The sequence below is a fragment of the Pleurodeles waltl genome, chromosome 3_1, assembly GCF_031143425.1.
Source record: "Pleurodeles waltl isolate 20211129_DDA chromosome 3_1, aPleWal1.hap1.20221129, whole genome shotgun sequence".
Taxonomy (NCBI): Eukaryota; Metazoa; Chordata; class Amphibia; order Caudata; family Salamandridae; genus Pleurodeles; species Pleurodeles waltl.
In genome coordinates, this window is record NC_090440.1 from 1,994,726,519 (window position 1) to 1,994,744,820 (window position 18,302).

The 18,302-nt window shown below is 44.7% G+C and overlaps 1 protein-coding gene across 2 annotated transcripts in view; it reads left to right on the plus strand.

Annotated features, from left to right (window-relative positions):
- The first annotated feature begins 649 nt into the window (after window positions 1–649).
- DHX40 (DEAH-box helicase 40) overlaps window positions 650–18,302 on the plus strand; it is a 266,557-nt gene continuing 248,904 nt past the window's right edge. For both annotated transcript variants that reach the window (XM_069226422.1, XM_069226423.1), the window contains exon 1: window positions 650–772. The gene's annotated coding sequence lies outside the window, so the exon portion shown is untranslated. The remainder of the gene's footprint in view (window positions 773–18,302) is intronic.

The window sequence follows — 18,302 nt, forward strand, 5'->3', positions numbered from 1 at the left end:
TTTTCTTGGGGAATATAGTTTTCTTCTTGGCTGCTGTTTAAATTAAAAGCAAGAAAAGACTGCATAATATGAGCCTCCGGTCTTGTAATAAAATTACGGTTTGCGGAGGCCCTTGTTGTTGTTTCCCCATTTATTGCTCACTCCCCACCATGCTGACGAATAAAATCACATGATGCTACTCAGTTCATCCAGGATGTGTCTCTACACTATGTTGAAACCAAAGCAGAACAGCAGTCCCTGCGGTAACATCAGTTGCAACGTTCTCTCTACAGGTAGGGTCCAGGCAAGCTGCCACGTCGTCCTTTATTTTATCTGCATCAGCACGGGCGTTTTCCAAGTAGGCCGAACAAAAGTACTATCTGATGACAGGCAGTGTCGGTCGCAACTGCAGCCTCTGATGCACACCTCCTCTCTCATTCAGACAACAAAAGAACAAGTCGGATTACCCGGTGCTCCAGCTGACTACATTTCATTATTCTAACTCTGTCCATAATGGCGGCCAGCGTGCAACTGACCAACGCCTTCCGGAGCAACGAACATTTTTTTTCCGGCGCAACAGCATGAGTGTTTCCTTATTGGGTGGGTAGTCCGTCTTTTGTGAAGCGGGTCATTTTCCTAACCAATCAAAGGATGTACTGAGAATGACAACACAAAATATGGTCGTACCGCCCCTTTTCAAACCAGCTGTCTTCTCCCTATACTGAAGTTGCTCAAAATCGGAAGAGAAGTAGTTGCATGCGGATGTTTAAACTCTTCTGTTTGTAGGCGGGAGGTAAGAAACATGCTCGGAAATTCATGCCTGATACGGGAGAGTTGGCTTGTAGTTTTTGGGATACAGGCTGCTTCAGTTCATGTTTGGATTATGTTGTCTGTATATGTAACTTGAACCAAGGTATTAGCGGGCTTTGCATGAGCACCAGTTACATTACACATGGGCACGTTCATTGTTTTGTTTATTTAGGCACGGGGAGGTTGAGATGATAACTTGCACAGCATCTGCAAGTGGAAGAGAGATGAAATAAATACATGTCACAGCCCTGTCGGTGGATTCATAGGGGAGCTGGAATGCTATTTTGTCCCAGTCGTGGTAGTTGAGTTAGTTTGTCACTGGTGTCCTGGGGCCACCTTTGCAAATTGGGCCAAGTACAACCCTTTTCGCAAGTGACTCCCAAGATTTTAATGGTGAGCAGATTAAGGCTTCTTGAGGAAGTATTGTGGCAGACTAGCGCTTAGAACAAAGCAGCCAGACAACAGATACAATAACATATTGTCCAGTGCAGTGCTGGACAATGCCTACTTTAATCGTGCAACAAAACTAAATACTACACTGTTCAGTTGTTGTGTTATCTCAGTTACAATTTTCAGTAAGGTGCTTCTTCCCCCTTCAGATACCTCTGTCTCGGTTAGAGGAGACATCTAGACTACATTCCCCAATCATGCGTGGGCATAGGCACTGATTGGGCACAGTTGCTAATTACAACAAATACCCCACTGATAATGCATAATTTAGTTTGCCTTTTTACCTGTTGCAGTTTCCAAAAAGTTTTCATTTAGTCCATGCAGTGAACTCGTCCAAGCGATCTAGTCTTTCGTTCTGGTTGCAGGCCAAGCCTCGCTTTTTCCCTCTTTGTTGGTGTTGCAGTTCAAGCTGTTCGGATACTGACCACACAGCAGACGCTCTGCTTCTGTGGGGACCATGGTGGTAACCTCACGGTGTAACATAGACCACTGAATGAAGTTGCTGTGGCAGGCCATTGTTGTAGCTCTCGTCTTCAGAAGGGGCAGCTTCCTTGGCAGGAGCTGACAGGTGATCTGGTAAGGCAGATGCAAACTTCAGGCTGATTCATTCATGATAAAGTCTTCATCAATTGCAACCTTTGGGCTGGTCAGGGATTTTTCACTGTGTGCGGCTCCTCTCTGCAGCGTCAGAAGCACCAATCTGCAAGACTCCTGGTGGATTGCAAGCTAATACAATGAAACTTGTTCTTGCAAATGCCTTTGTGCAGTTCACGTGCAAACCACTCGAGACTAGAGGCCCGCTTCATAGACCTGGATGCTCCCACATGCCAGTGGCACGTTGAGCTTCTCCTACTGCAGGGCAAGGCACGCTCCTTCCCTCTCTCAGCAGGCACAAAGTCAGGCTTCTAGGCACTTTAGGCAGATCATCTGTTCCTCCAGCAGAAAGAGCAGAGTTAAGGCAATGTGCCCTCGCCTCTGGGAGACTAGTTGTCAGACAGACACCAGCCCTGGTTATGCACCAACTGTTTGATTAATTGTGGAGCTCTCCCTTCCTTGTTCAAGAAGAACTTGGAACTGGAGTCCTGGACAAGGGATGTGGATCCCCTATCTAGGGCATCAGAACTGGTCCTGGTTGATTCACGTTTAGTTGTAACTTTTTGGGTTTTTCTTGGAAACAGCATCTGTGTAATGTGAGTGACAGCAGGTAGTGACTGGGCGGGCTCTAAATAGAAGTGTCCAAAACATAAACCGTGCGATCTCTGCATCAAATGCCATTAGCCTTATTGAAGCATTAATAGGAGACGACAAAATGGTTGGCTCTGCCTAGAAATGTATTCACCTTAAACAACACAGTGCAGTCCCATTTCTCACCCCAACAATCTACCAAATGTTGGTGTTGAGGAAGACCTAATCAGCTGACTTTTGCTAACAAGGTTGTCATTGAATTTCCAAAGATAGCCTTGCCTCCATCCTCCCTGACTTCAGTGTCTGGGTCTCCACCTACCATCCATGCAGGCAATACACTTCAAATGACTGGAAAAACTGACTGGGAAAACTGTCTTCATCCTCCATCCTTCCTCTTGTGCCATAGTAAACTATTGGCATCCAAAAAATGATACACACAGAGTCCTACTACCATATATGTGCTACATATTCACTGCACACACATATACTCAACATAACACGGTACGCTTCCACCACCTCTATTTGTCACTCCTGGGCATGGGCTTCACTTTGTTCACTGTGGGGGTAGGACCTTTCATTACCAGAAACAGGCTTGGGCCTGTGTGCATGTACTAAATTAGCATGATGCTAGGACCAAACAAATATTAAGATAATGGTTTCACCTACAGTTCGGCACTCAAGGCGGGGGTACACACCCATTTACTGTGCAGGGACATTCTTTTCCCAACAGCAAGTGATAGCTATATCTTTTTGTGGCTGGCATCAGTACATAAAGCTAGGGAATTTAAAAGATATATACATATGTAGTCAGCAATGACTAAACACATAGAGAGATCAGCAATACATTAGTAAGGTATGTAAGATTATATGTACATTTGTAATAAGCCACATTTGTGGCAAATAGGAAGAGGTGAGGGTTTGGTTAGTGCTTGAAGGAGTTATGGAGCTCACATGAACATCTGCATGGTGATAAAAAAACAACATAATGGGTTTAGTGCAGCTGGTAAGTTTTTTTTTTTGTTTTTTGTTTTTTTTATATGTTTGAGACTAGGAGCGGTACAAATATAGTGCAGCAGTTTGAAGTCTATATCAGTCAGGGTATGTTTATTAGTATGCACAAAGTGAGCGATGTTCAGACAGAATTAATGGAGACCACTTTATACGATCCTTGTTATGTAGTGTAGTCCATTATTAGACTGAGGTAGACGGAAAACATACTAGAGGGCAGGGTGCCACCAATAGTATGTTTTACTGAATGGAGTGATTTTATTTTCAGCACCATACTCATTATATATTCAATGCTTTAGGTTTGCAAGTTGGGAAAAACAGCAAAAATCTGAGATTTTAAGAAAGGCTAAGCCTTACTGTAATGTGCAAGTAATTGAACCTCAGAAGGAACAAAGACATCTTGTACTGTTCAGCCATTTGTATTGTATTCACCATATAGACCGCTACATGGTTGACTTTTTGTTCTCTGAATTTGACCATGTTGTTTATTGCTGCATGGCCATTCACATTTTCCCTGGTGCATTGCTATGTGTGAAGGAAAGTTATGTTCAGATATGCCCTTCATTGGCATCCCAAACCAGGACAGATTTCATACAAAATATGTTTTATGCTCTAATACTTCACATCTCCCTTTGCAATCTCACCCTTTTTCAGGACAGCTCTTCAGAAGTAGCTTTAATGCATCTAGGCATGCATCCTGGAGAGGCAGTAAAATCCTAAATACGTTGAAAGCAGAACAGAGGCTCCAGACATGAGGCTGTACACATACTCTATCTAAATGCCCACCCGTACATCCCCAGTGTGTATCAATGGGACGTATATAGATTTAGGGCCTGATTACGATCTTGGTGGATGGATTACTCCCTTACAAACATGACAGTCCGTTCGCCACATTACAATTTCCATAGGATAATGTGGGATCGTAATACGGCGGACAGAATATCAGTTTGTGACAGAGTAACCTCGTCTGCCAAGATCATAATCAGGCCCTTAATTGGAAACATCCATCCTGATAATCTTTCCCACTAACTAAAATTGTTTATCACCACTAACCTCAGCAGAATCACTATCCTCATAAAACTCTTCTTGGCTGCTCAAACAGTTGAGCAATATGACGATGCTGCTTGCATAACTGTTAGTCAAGTAACCTTTTTGTTAAACAGATCTATCCATTAAGTTTTTAGTGAAAAAACAGTTATACCATGCACTGATTAAGTCCCCAAAAATAAATTAAATCCTCACGAATTTGAATTACAGATACAAACTCTGCAGGTTTCTGTACTTACAGATCAATTAAGTCTTTCTCAAATCGACTTAATAAAGTATTATTTCCCAAATCGAGTCAGAAATAATGCAAGCCAGGATAATCTTTACTTTTTTCTGTGGTTACCATATTACCATTTGCACCGAAGGATCAAGTAATCACTTCTCCTTGGTGTCACATCCACTGTATCTTGAGTGCTACCTACCAGTCCTACCAATACTCCACAGTGCGTTTGGTATGGCTGGTTCTACATGACTGCTCTCTTGCCATTCCAGGGAAGCCCCCTTATTCTCTTGGTTCTTTTACCATGCCTCAAAGGCTATGCTCTGACCACTTAACCTTGCCTCTAGATCCTGGACCTCTTTCGCCCATTGAACTATCCATGTAGTAGTGACTTTCTGCTTAACAATGCTTCCTAGGCTCAGGGTTGAGGCCTCTCGCTCTTCTAGAGACCCTTTTATAGTACGCCCTGTTCTCCTGTTTGCTTAACCTTTCCTGGGAGGTTCCTGGATGGACCCCTTACAGTAAGCTCTGTTTGCTTGCCTGTGTCTCCATGGTTTGACTGTTTGGCTTCTGTTGCTCCTCCATATAGCAATATTGTATATAAGTGTTCTAACACAGTCCCAACTCAGTGATGGCCTGTGCTTTATGATGCATATCATCCTAAAAGTGATAACTATTCATCCACGTCTATTCTCACACTCTACAGAACTAAGGGGCATATTTATTCTCCATTTGTGGCGAAATTTGCGTCATTTGTTTTACACAAATTAGGCACAAAACTAACCCCTTATTTATATTTTTAAATATTGGAGATTGCACAATTTTTTAGATGGGTAAACCTACCTTGTGTCAATGAGATGCAAGGTAGGCATTCCCATCGAAAAAATGGCGCTATCCCTATAGCCCCATATTTATCCTTCCGTGCTAAAATGACGCACGGGTGCGAGGAGGGGCTGAATAATGGTGCAAAGCTTGCTTTGCACCATTATTTAATGCATGGGTCAGACCAGGCGTTAGGGGACCTGTGGACCCATTTCCATGGTTAAACACCATGGAAAGAGCCCACAGGTGCCCACCCCAAGCCCCAGGAACACCCACACCCACACCAGGGGAACACCAGAGGATGGGGGGACCCCATCCCAGGTAAGTATAGGCAAGTATTTAAAAACATTTTTCAAAGTGCATTGGGGGCCCTGCAATGGACCCCCCTACATGGCACTGGGTGCAATGGCCATGTCCAGGGGACCCTTGTCCCCTGTGATGGCCATTGGGGTGGTGGGCATGACTCCTGTCTTTTATAAGACAGGAGTCATGTGGTATGGATGGTTTTGCATCAGGAAATGACGCTAGGCTGGTTAAAGGCATTTTTTTGCCTCCAACCAGCCTGACTTCATTTTTTTGGTGCAAAACCCCCTCCCCCCATACCCGCACACGCACCCGGCTAACATCATTTTCCCACACGCTAGCCCACCCTTTGTGCCGGCTTGCGGGATTCCATAAATTTGGAGCCCGGCTGGCGCTCTGGAATGACACAAGTCAGCGCTATACTTTTTGATGCATAACTGTGTTTGCGCAGTTTTGCCTCAAAAAGTATGAATATGAGCCATAATGCTGAAGTGTAGTGACACGAGTGTACTGCGTTCAAGGATGTTTCCAAACCTCACACACCCACACCTCCCATCTAGGGTAATGTTCAACAAACGCCCTTTCAACCAAGCACTCCAAAAGGACACCTCGGAACCCAATGCTAATCGGAGCATTTTGTAATCCCTTCTTGAATATGAAGTGCTACATGAGTGCTACCACACAGTACAGCCAGATAATAAAGTAGAGTATTTCCAGTAGAATAGTATCAGAACTATTCAGAAGGTTACAAGTGTTAAGCACATTCCATAAAGCTGATGACATTTTCTTACAATTTGCAACACAAACACCAAATGGCATCTTGAAAAGACTCATTCTCAAGCTCTTGCAACTCCTGGTTAGCAGTAATCTGTGTTACACTGAGGCTTACTCTTCTTTTTCACAGTCTTAACAATTAAGTGGGCACCAGCCCCAAAAAAGGCCTATTGCAAGTCTGAGGTTTTTTTTAGGCCTGGGTTTTGAGCCAGCTTGCCAGACTATTGATTTCCCAACAAAATCATATGTAATATACATACAGAGCGTGGCTTTTGTCAGTCAATTTCATCCATTGGTCTGTTACATATGAAGTCACTTTTTGTTTCCACCATCGCAGCATACAGGATGGGACTGTGGGTCAGCCCACTTTACACATTGGCTCCCTTCACTTTGCATGACTTCACACATTAAGCTCACTTGGCTAAAAATAGCTTCTTTCTCTTCTTTTGCAAAGATGGTTAAAACTGTGCTTTTTAATTGTTTATAGTAAGATTAAATATCGGGTGTTTGTTTTGCCTCCACTGCTCTTCACAATGTATGTCATAAAGTATTTAACTGACATTGTAACCTAATAGCTGCTTCTGAATTGAGTGTTTGATTAGATAGTGATTTATTTTGCTCTTCACAATTAGTAATGCATGGCACAACTGAAAAGTTTGTGGTTCAAAAACAGCTCTTGCAAAGCATCTGTGAAAGTATTTTACATTTTTATTGTAAGCATAAGGTTGCGATAATCTAGTTATGACATATTTCTGTTATTTTTATTTATATTTTTGTGACATTCTTGAAATATATATATTTTAAAAATAACAATCAAACCAGTGTTCCAAAGCCAGACACATTGGTTTTGCCAGTGTTTGTTTTAATTTATGGCTCCACCATCCCAGGCAACTGTACGAGTTTTAAGCCTTCTCACGTAGCAAGCACCTAAATCCGAAATAAGCACCCATGCCACCAGGAGAGTTGTTGCCAGCATATACTTTGGCTCCCCTTGGCTGCACTTGAGAAGATAGCCAGTAAGATCACACAGCTAGGAGAACAGACAGATGTCTCACTGACTGTATGAGCTAAGTCGGAGCTGTGTCATTATCAAGACTGCCTCAGGTGTGGTAGGATTATTTGATTGTATGGGTACCCCCACTTTGGGTTCCAAGAAGTCAAGAAATGATCCATGTTCCTTGCAACAACAGAAAGACGCTAAAGTTAAATTGCACCAATCTGAACGTAAATGATGTACCCATGCAATAAAGTATTTGGAACACTTCGTTAACTCAAAATTAAAATCACATGATCGCAAATTTTTGGGTCTAAGCAAAACTTGTACTCCAAGTAAATGACTTCTCGAATTGTTAAAAAAATCGATCTTTCACATCTTAAATGATCTAGAGATCCAGCCTGGGCCGTCCCAGGAGCTATGTGACCAACCAAAAAAATAATTTGTTGAGAAGAATCTGTACATCTAGCTTCTACTGACTATGCTTGTGGGCACTTGAACATGTGCACTTGATATAAGAAGTTGAGTTGACCCAGCCAGAGCTGTCCACTTACTCTCCCTTAATTTTTAAATCATTACTTCGGGGAACGATTTCCATTCTTGGGTCCTTATTAAATTCCTCCCTGTTGAAAGGTGAAGTCCCCACTTTCTTTAAAACAGCCATTGTCACCCCTAGTCTGAAAAACAGAACTGGAGCAAACCCCTATGATCTTAAGAACATTTGCCCTATCTCGCTTCTACCCTTTACCACTGAAATATTGGAGAAACACGTCACACATATAATATGTAGCGAATTGCAGGCTAATAATTGCCTGGCAACCTTGCAGGCTGGATTTAGGACAGAATATGTGATCCGTGCTATCTTTGATGATCTGAGAACATTAATACTTTTAGACCTATCTGCAGCATTTTATACGGTCGATCATACCGTTGACCATACCATCCTAAAATGGAGCTGCCGCAGACGGACTTGGAGGCTCAGCTCTGAACTGGTTCCAATGTGTCCTTTCCAACCATACCCAGGCTGTAAGGCTTATTTCCAACATTGGCCAGCAGTTACCAATCACATGCAGTGCTCCACGGGGATCTTCCCTCTCCCCTTATCTTAAAACATATCTGTTATACCCCCTTGCCAGCTAGCTTGTTAGTAAATAAAGGCTTAAAAGCATAAATGTATGTTTAATGACGCTCAACTGTTAGCGCATCTGGATAACAGGTCTCGGCAGACATACTATGGAATTAATTCACAGCTTGTTTACAATCTGAGGCCTCCATAAAGACATATCGTTCTCATTTTTAACCTGGCCATTTCTCTAAGCTTTTGCTATTTACATGCTTAATAAAAGTTTTTAGAGGGTTGCTGCTGTTCAGGTACTTGGCTAGAGATCAATGGTGATAGTTAATGTTATAAAAGAAATACTACTAGTTAGAACCCTGCGTTCTATTCTCTACAGAGCTCAAAAAAATGTATCCTAATACAGCATACCTTTCATTGGACGAACCAGGAAGAGCGTTGCCTGTGTGTCAAGTTCATAGGCAGGGCACTCATCAGTCTGTCATTGTCCCATCCAGAATCCACTGTTCTTTTCCTAAGCTAAAGAGCGGTAAAACGCGTGACCTAACTTTCTCATGTTTCCAAGGTTGTATATGCATATGCTATCTTGAGGAAATAGCTGAGGTTGTGTGTGGGGATTTAGTGTGTGAAATATACGTAGTCAGACAACATGTACATAGATTGTGCTCTGCCATGATACAGGGGCAATTCAAACCTATAGTTATCTTTGCTAAGGAAATGTAGTAGTAACGGTTTGCAAATAGATGCTTTCTAGGTAGGCATCTTTATTTTACAGTGCTTGAATGAAAAGATTGGCTGTTATGGAACACCTTTTTTGACTGTATTGTGAGGAAGGGAGTGTGTATTTAATTTCTTTTACAGTAGGATTTGGGTGTAAATGACTTTATTCCCAGTGTTGAGTCTCTCTCTCTCACCTGTAAATGCCTTTGGACCCTCATATTTGACATTTAGGGGTCCATGTCGGGAGTAGGGCTGTTGTATGGGCAATTAGGTAGATAAATGTATCCCTTGTTGGAAATATATGATTATCCTAGCACCTGTATTAAGTTTTCTTATATTTGGACTAGTGTTTGTACTTGTCACTAGTGGCACGGTGCCTGTTCCTTTTGTGACAGTATCTAGCATTCTGTAAGAGGCCTTTCTCTCGTTGCAAGGCAGACACCTTTGTCAGTTGTTTCTTTGTAATTACTTGCCAGAGGAGAGTTCTCTGGACAATTCTTATGAGTGAGGATGATTGTTATATGAGTATGCTATGACAAAATATATACCCCCTTAAATTCTAATACATGCTGATGTACTAGTTGAGTATGAATATACAAATATATTTGGACTAGCAGAGGAAACCTTATTAAATTGGTACACTGTATATGTTTCAGATTTTAAAATAAAATTGAGTATGAAAAAAACTGAATAGCCTGCTTTAGTCTTAAACAGAAATGCTCTGTAAGAAGCAGTAAAGTGGGATGGATGCTCACCTGCAAATTGAGAGCCAAAAAGGTATGAAAAAGAGTGGCTCGGGTTCAGAGCAGGGAGGGGATCTATATGCTTGACATTAGCATAGCCAAAGAGTTTAAACACTTCCAGGCAGATATATACTCTGCGAATGAGGCATGTCCAAACAGAATCTGTTCCTGTCTTAGCACCTTGAGGGGGCAGAATGTGACACCAGAACTATAGGAATGGCCGATTGAACTGGAGGAAGAGATCTGGCATGCAGCCCATCTAAAGTCTGGTGAAGGCCTGGTCCAGGCGGTTTCACTGCCCTGATCTACAAAACCATGTGAATATCTATCGCACCAATATTGACAAGACACTTCAATTTGTTCACTGACAAAAGTTCTGTCATGCTAACAATGAGGGAAGTTGCGGTCACTTTGATTTGCCACGCTCATTCAAATGCAGCTCCCCACTCACCTGGGCTGGTCCTTTGACCAGTCAAGGCCCTTTCGGACCCAGCTGCAAGCTGTTGTTAGGCTCTTTTCCTCGATTACTGTTGCTCCTTGACATTTGCTTCTGGCTCTCTCCTTTTCCTTTCTCTGACCTTTTGCTCCTAGTTTGCTTTTGTTTTCTCACACTCTCACTGTCTTTCCATTGTTTGTCTCGAGAACTCTCCTGTTTGATTTTTTTTTTTTACTTTGTTGCTTCCTCTATTTCACTCCCGCCTTTCCACCTCCAGCGCCTTCTCTGCTTTCCCCCTTTCTTCTCCCCCTTTCTTCTCCCCCTGCTCCTCACCTGCTGTCCTGCGTGCTTCTCCTGCCTCTTCTTCCTGCCTCAGCTAGCCCTACCCATCTCACCCCTGCTCCCCTCCCAGGACCTACTTACTGGTGACCGCATGCAGCGGGCACGCCAAAGGCAAGCCTGTCTGTGCCTGGACTGCACCCAGCACGAGGAAAGCTTGTCGTGCTCCCCATACAGCTACTTTGCTGCTGAACTACATGGTCTGAACACACGTAACACCAGCGATCTCGCTCCAAAGAAGGCCCTTTCTCCTGCACTCACTGCAGCTTCACCTGCTTCAGCACAGTCACTAGCTTACCTCCAGCATCTCGCAGACCTATCACCTTACGACTATAGCACAAACGTCCCTCCACATCACCCCATCGCTCCACCACCAGCTCGCGTGCATCCTCCTTAACAGGTGCTTGATGTGTAGGCATGCCACTGAGATATGGGACCTAATGTCCAGCCAAGCACCTGATGTCTCCTTCCTCACCAAGACATGGCTCAAGCCCTCACCCACCCCCACATCACCACAGCAGTACCTGATGTATACAAGATCATCCACAGGGACTATACCAACAGACCCAGAGGAGGAATCACCATTAGCAACAAAGAAACTATCAAATAGACCACCTCTATGGAGGCCCTCACACCTACCATGGGACACCTCAGTTTTAAACTCCAATCCAACGATAAATCGACCATCAGAGGCACCCTCGCCCACCGGGTCCCCCGCCCCAGCTTCTGCAATTCCAGCACCAACTTCAATGCTTCCCTTGCCATTGACTCCAACAACTACATCTTCCTCGGCGACCTCAGTTTCATTTCAATGACCACAGTCACCCAAACACCACCAACCTCAAATGCATAAACAACATAGGAGTCACTCTACTCACTCACAACCCTACACACACAGCAGGACACACACTGGACCCCATATATTTACCTCAAGCAACATAGGATTGTTTGGGGTCAAGGCAACAAGTTATCATATTTATTTTGTCCATGGGACACGTAGGCCCAACCCCCTGCAGCCCAATCCCTTTTTCTGCCATTTTAGAGTGCCACATTATGAATCAGGGAAGGGCATTATCTACAGTAAAGCTAACATTTTGTCCATATGTTAATGCTGTTCACACTTGTATTTATGGTTCATTAATGCAAAACCTTTATTATTAGGTTGAGTGGACTATGAAAATGCTGTAAGCTCGGGCTGCACTACTGACAGTAGTTCCAATATAAAAATGTGTACACAAATTTGCAAAGTTTAACAATCTGAGGCTACATTTGATGCTCCCCCAATGCTCTTTAATTAGATGCAAATATCTGCAGAAGCTTGAAAGCAATATTGAGAATTCTTTACTTTCAAAATCAAAACGTTCAATAAAAAAATGCAACTTGGAAAGAAAAGTTTTGCTAAACTACTGTGAAATTATAGGTACTATTTCTTTTCAGTATCATTTAGTAAAATGTGTTGATGCATGCTAGTATTTCCCAAAAATATATCCGTAATGGAAAAATCAGTGTAACCAGTTTCAATAATATTAGGGGAAACATGAAAATAAACAAGCAATGGCAAAGCCAGTAGGTTAAACCTTGGTTGTCAACCTTTTGGTCTTGTTAATGCGTGTCTTATTTTGAAATTATTTTTGTAAAACTTTATTGTTTTGTGGGAGCTGATGGGTCCTCACTATTATATCAATCAATCAATCATTAAATTTCTAAAGCGCGCTACGTACCCGTTAGGGTTTCAAGGCGCTGAGGGGAGGGGGGGTGCTGCTATTGGTCGAAGAGCCAGGTCTTGAGGAGTCTCCTGAAGGTGAGGAGGTCCTGGGTCTGGCGCATGGGGGTCGGGAGGGAGTTCCAGGTCTTGGCAGCGAGGTAGGAGAAGGATCTGCCGCCGGAGGTCTTGCGTTGGAATCGGGGAACGATGGCGAGGGAGAGGTTGGCAGAGCAGAGTTGGCGGGAGGGGACGTAGAAGTTAAGTCTGTTGTTCAGGTAGGCGGGTCCGGCGTTGTGGAGTGCTTTGTGCGCGTGGGTGAGGAGTTTAAAGGTGATCCTCTTGTCCACGGGGAGCCAGTGGAGGTCCTTCAGGTGGTGGGAGATGTGGCATCGGCGGGGTACGTCGAGGATCAAGCGGGCAGAGGCGTTCTGGATGCGTTGGAGTCGTTGGATGTCTTTTGCTGGGATGCCTGTGTAGAGTGTGTTGCCGTAGTCAAGTCTGCTACTGACGAGGGCCTGGGTCACAGTTTTTCTGGTTTCCGTCGGGATCCACTTGTAGATTCTACGGAGCATGCAGAGGGTGTTGAAGCAGGAGGAGGAGACTGCGTTGACCTGTTTGGACATGGTGAGGGCGGAGTCGAGGATGAAGCCGAGGTTGCGTGCGTGGTTGGCTGGAGTAGGGGGGGGTCCCAGCGCGGTGGGCCACCAGGAGTCGTCCCAGGCCGAGGGGGTGCGTCCGAGGATGAGGACTTCCGTCTTGTCGGAGTTTAATTTCAGGCGGCTGTTTCTCATCCACTCGGCGATGGATTGTAATCCCTCATGGAGGTTGGCTTTTGCGGTGTGTGGGTCATTGGTGAAGGAGAGGATGAGCACGGTGTCGTCGGCGTAGGAGAGAATGCTGAGGTTGTGCTGACGGGCCAGTTGTGCGAGGGGTGCCATGTATACGTTGAACAGCGTCGGGCTTAGCGAGGAGCCATGGAGGACGCCGCAGATGAGGTTGGTGGCTTCGGAGCGGAAGGGTGAGAGTCGGACTCTCTGGGTTCTGCCGGAGAGAAATGAGGAGATCCAATTGAGGGCTTTGTCTTGTATTCCGGCTTCGTGGAGACGTGTTAGTAGGGTGCGGTGGCAGACCGTATCGAAGGCAGCGGAGAGGTCCAGGAGGATGAGGGCTGAAGTTTCGCCATTGTCCATTTGCTGTCTGATGTCATCTGTGGCGGCGAGGAGCGCAGTCTCGGTGCTGTGATTGCGTCTGAAGCCGGATTGGGAGGGGTCTAGGATAGAGTTGTCCTCGAGGTAGTGGGTGAGCTGGGCGTTGACGATCTTCTCGATGACCTTCGCTGGGAAGGGGAGGAGGGAGATCGGGCGGAAGTTTTTGAGGTCGTTGAGGTCAGCCTGGGGTTTCTTGAGGAGGGCTTGGATATCGGCGTGCTTCCAGCTGTCCAGGAAAGTCGCAGTATCGAAGGATAGGTTGATGATCTTTCGAAGTTGGGGGGCGATGGTGGAGTCGGCTTTGTTGTAGATGTGGTGTGGGCAGGGGTCTGAGGGGGATCCTGAGTGGATGGAGTTCATGGTCTTTCGAGTTTCGGCGTCATCTACGTGGGTCCAGGTGGTAAGGCGGTCGGCGTAGGAGGAGTTGTCGGGGGTGGGGTCTGGCGGAGGTGTGGTGTTGAGGCTGTCGTGGATGGCGGCGATTTTCTGGTAGAAGAAGGTGGAGAGTGCGTCACAGAGTTTCTGGGATGGTAGGACATCGTTGACGTTGGCGCTGGGGTTGGAGAGCTCCTTCACGATGCAGAAGAGCTCCTTGCTGTCGTGTGCGTTGTTGTTTAGGCGTTCTGTGAAGTGTGAGCGTTTGGCGAGTCAGATAAGTTGGTGGTGCTTGCGGGTGGCTTCCTTGTGGGTTGCCAGGCTGTCGGGTGTGCGCTCGAGAAGCCATTTTTTTCTTGAGTTTCTGGCAGGTGCGTTTGGAGGTGATGAGTTCGTCTGTGAACCAGGCTGCTTTTTTCTTTTCTTGGTTGACGGTGGGCCTCTTGAGTGGTGCAAGGGTGTTGGCGCAGTTGAGGATCCACTGTTGGAGGTTGATGGCGGCGGAGTCTGGATCGGTAGGGTCGGTCGGCGGGTTCTTGGCGAGGGTGCTGGTTAGTTGGTCTTCGGTGACTTTGCCCCAGCGGCGGTGCGGTGGTGTTCGGTGTGTTTCTTGAATGTGAAGTGGACGCAGTGGTGGTCGGTCCAGTGGAGTTCGGTGGTGTGGCTGAAGGAGATGTAGTTGCTTGCAGTGAAGAGTGGGTCTAGCGTGTGGCCGGCGATGTGGGTGGGTGTGTTGACCAGTTGTCTGAGTCCGAGGTTGGAGAGGTTGGTGGCCAGTGACGCGGTGTTTTTGTCGTCATTGTTCTCCAGGTGGAAGTTGAGGTCTCCAAGGAGGATGTAGTCCGTCGAGGCGAGGGCGTGGGTGCTTGCGAGCTTGCGTGATTATAACAAACACTAGCAAAAATGCAAACATATTTATCGTCTCAAAATCACACATTGTCACAGTAGTTCCTTGCATTAAACAAAACTACTTTGGATGCCAATATGCTCCTTGTGAAACAGCACAATGGTGTCACTCATAGTGAAGCCAGCCAATAGACAGATTTTTTTTTAAATAAAAACAAAAGGTCTTGGTTAATGCTAGGTCTAATTTTGGGCCCAATTCTTAAAGGAATTCACAAAAGTGCACCCATGGGATATAGTCTTGCATTAGGGCAGAATCAAGACAGTAGGCCATGAAATGGGAATTTCTAGGAGACATTTGTGAACTGCATTTTAGCTCAGGCAAATATGTATGTGTAGATTTGCTCATGCGAAAATGTGTTGAGCATGTACAAGTTCACTTTCTCTCCAATTACATTTTTCCAAACTGTTAGGAATACATTTCCGAGCTTTCTCTCTAGGGGATAAGATAACAAAAGAGCTGGCAAAAAAACCCTAAAACATGCTAGTTTGTAGATTTGCACTGACTCAAAAGTGCATTCCAACCCTGAAACTATTGCTTACTGATACCTACAGTACATGTGTAGAAAGGTGTCAAAATAAGGAATTTGCTAGTATTCAAGCCCTACTATAGTATGAGCCCTGACATAATCAGAGCCCTTATATAATGAGATTGCTGTCATAATTTGTGACCGCACTACATGGCACCAAAGGGACAAGTGGATTTTGACACAGGACAAGTGGATTTATAAAGCAACCCGTCCCATGGACAAGTAGATAGTTTAATAAATTCTACACGCCTGACACCCCATTCACCACCAAACCAAATGAAATCATCTGCAGGGCCCCTCGGGCTCTTCCCTCATCCCCACCCTCTTCAACACCTACATGACACCCTTGGCTAACATTGTGAGATTCCACAGGCTCAACATCATCTCATACATCACACAGGTTATCCTCTCCCTTTCCAGGGACCCCACCACCACCAAAGCCAGATTCCATAGTTGAATGGAGAATGTTGCCAACTGGATGAGGGAGTAGTGCCTGAAGCTCAACACCGACCAAACAGATGTTCTGGTCTTCTTCAAAAACTCCACCCCATGAAACGATTCCTGGTAGACCCCGCAGAAACCAGACCATCACCCTTGCCACCCAAACATGCTAGTACCATAGTATCAGCCTTGACAGCAAATTGACTATAAAATTCCAGGTCAACACAGTTTTATCAGCTTGCTTCTTCACTCTGTGCATGCTAAGGAAAATCTTTAAGTGCTACCCACTAACATCAGATGCACCGTCACACAAGCCCTCATCACAAGCAGACTCGACTACAGCAACACCCTTTACCACAGGATTGCTACACAGCTCCTTAAGAGACTACAGGCCATCCAGAACGCTGCAGCCAGACTCCTCTTTGACCTTCACCCGATGGAGCCACATCTTGTCCCACCTCAAGGAACTCCACTAGCTCCCAGTAAAGAAATGATTCCTGTTCAAGCTACTGACCACATGTGTGAAGCCCTTCGCAGGCTAGGACCTGCCTACATCAACCACCACCTGAACTTCCTGAACCAGCCAGACTACTCTGATCCGCCTCCCTATCGATCGCCTACTCTCCCCTCATCCACAGAAGCTCCAGCAGAAGACAGTACATCTCCTACCTCACAGAAGAAGCTTGAAACAACAGTGCCACTCCTCCCCCTTCTCTCCCAAAATTCCATAGAGCACGCAAGACCTGCCTATTCGACGAAACCTACTGCACCCTGTAAACACCTGAATACCCTTGCGGATGATAAGAAGCAATCTACAAATTGGCTGATTGATTGATATTGGTTGATATCCCTTCTCATTGTGGATGCTAAGATTTTCACAGTCCTCAAGGAGTCTAGAGTGGCTCCTTTACCGAGGTAGTGGATCATGATGAATCTGTTTTTAATTACAATAGACAAAATAGTGATAATGGCAAAAAGGTTATGTACTTGATCAAGAATGTCCATAGAAAGTATAATCTGGCTCTGATGGTCTCAATCAACATGAGAAAAAAAGTTTGACTGTATGCCAGTTCTTGCTGCAACACTTTCAAACTTGGGCCAGGTTTCAGTTGATGTCCTTAGTTGATATAAAAAATAAAAAACAAACTTTCATGTTGGATAGAGTCAGTGGAGATGAGGTCTCACCCCTTCTTTATATCAAGAGGTACTGTAGCAGGGTTCCCCACCCACCATCCTGCTCTTTGCCCTGACTGTAGAGCTTCTTGAAAAAAGTGATCCAGGGAAATGAAAACATAAGGGGCATACAAATTGTGAATGTTACATTTAAGACAACAATGAATGCGAATGATTTATTGGTCACTGTCATGGACTCGGCACACTGGTGTATAGTTTCAAAGTGAACTTAGCAATGTCCCACACCATAAGCATTTTGATACCATGGGATCAAGTTCTGATATTGCAAGCGTGTTTTCCATTTCATTTGGCTGATGACTCGGTTCTGTGGTTAGCGATGGATATTACATCCTTGATTGGAGCATATGGTGCTGCAAATTACACCCTATTTCTGTCCTGCATTCAGAAAGACTTGAAATTATGGTGGATGAGAGGGTTGTCTTTTCTAGGGTGGTTTGTTGCTACTAAGACAGCAATCTTGCTGAAACTTCTATTCTTATTCCAGATGACTCCAATCAGTGACCTTCCTCCACTCGTTAAGCAATTCTGAAGAGTGATAAATAACTAGATATAGGCCGGGAAGCATCAAAAAGTATTGAGTCAGATATTAACGAGGTCCACGAGGGAGGGAGGTCTGGGATTGTCCGAACTTAGTAGATACACATAACAGACCAAATTAGTTATTTGATAGAATGGCACAGAGGTAAATCCAGAAACAATGGTGCTTTTTAGATAGGGGGTGGTGGAAAGGTCCCCTTCCTGATGAGAATTTGTTTTTAACTGGGGTTTTTATTGATCATGTACCATTGGTCGTTGAAAACAGTGTGAGATAAGGTTATCACTCTCCTAACATTTTCTTCCCGTGTCCCGATACTTTTTTGTTTTGGCTATAACTCTGGCGCCCTTTGACAAATCTACTATGCCACTCAATTCATTTGTTGTTTTGAATGTTTTGGGGTGATCTGTCAAGTGGGGGCTGAGAAAAAGGGGGTCCCAAAATGCGTTTTCCCCATGCAATTTCCCATAGAAATTTTAGACATGACTACAGTTGGAACCATGGAC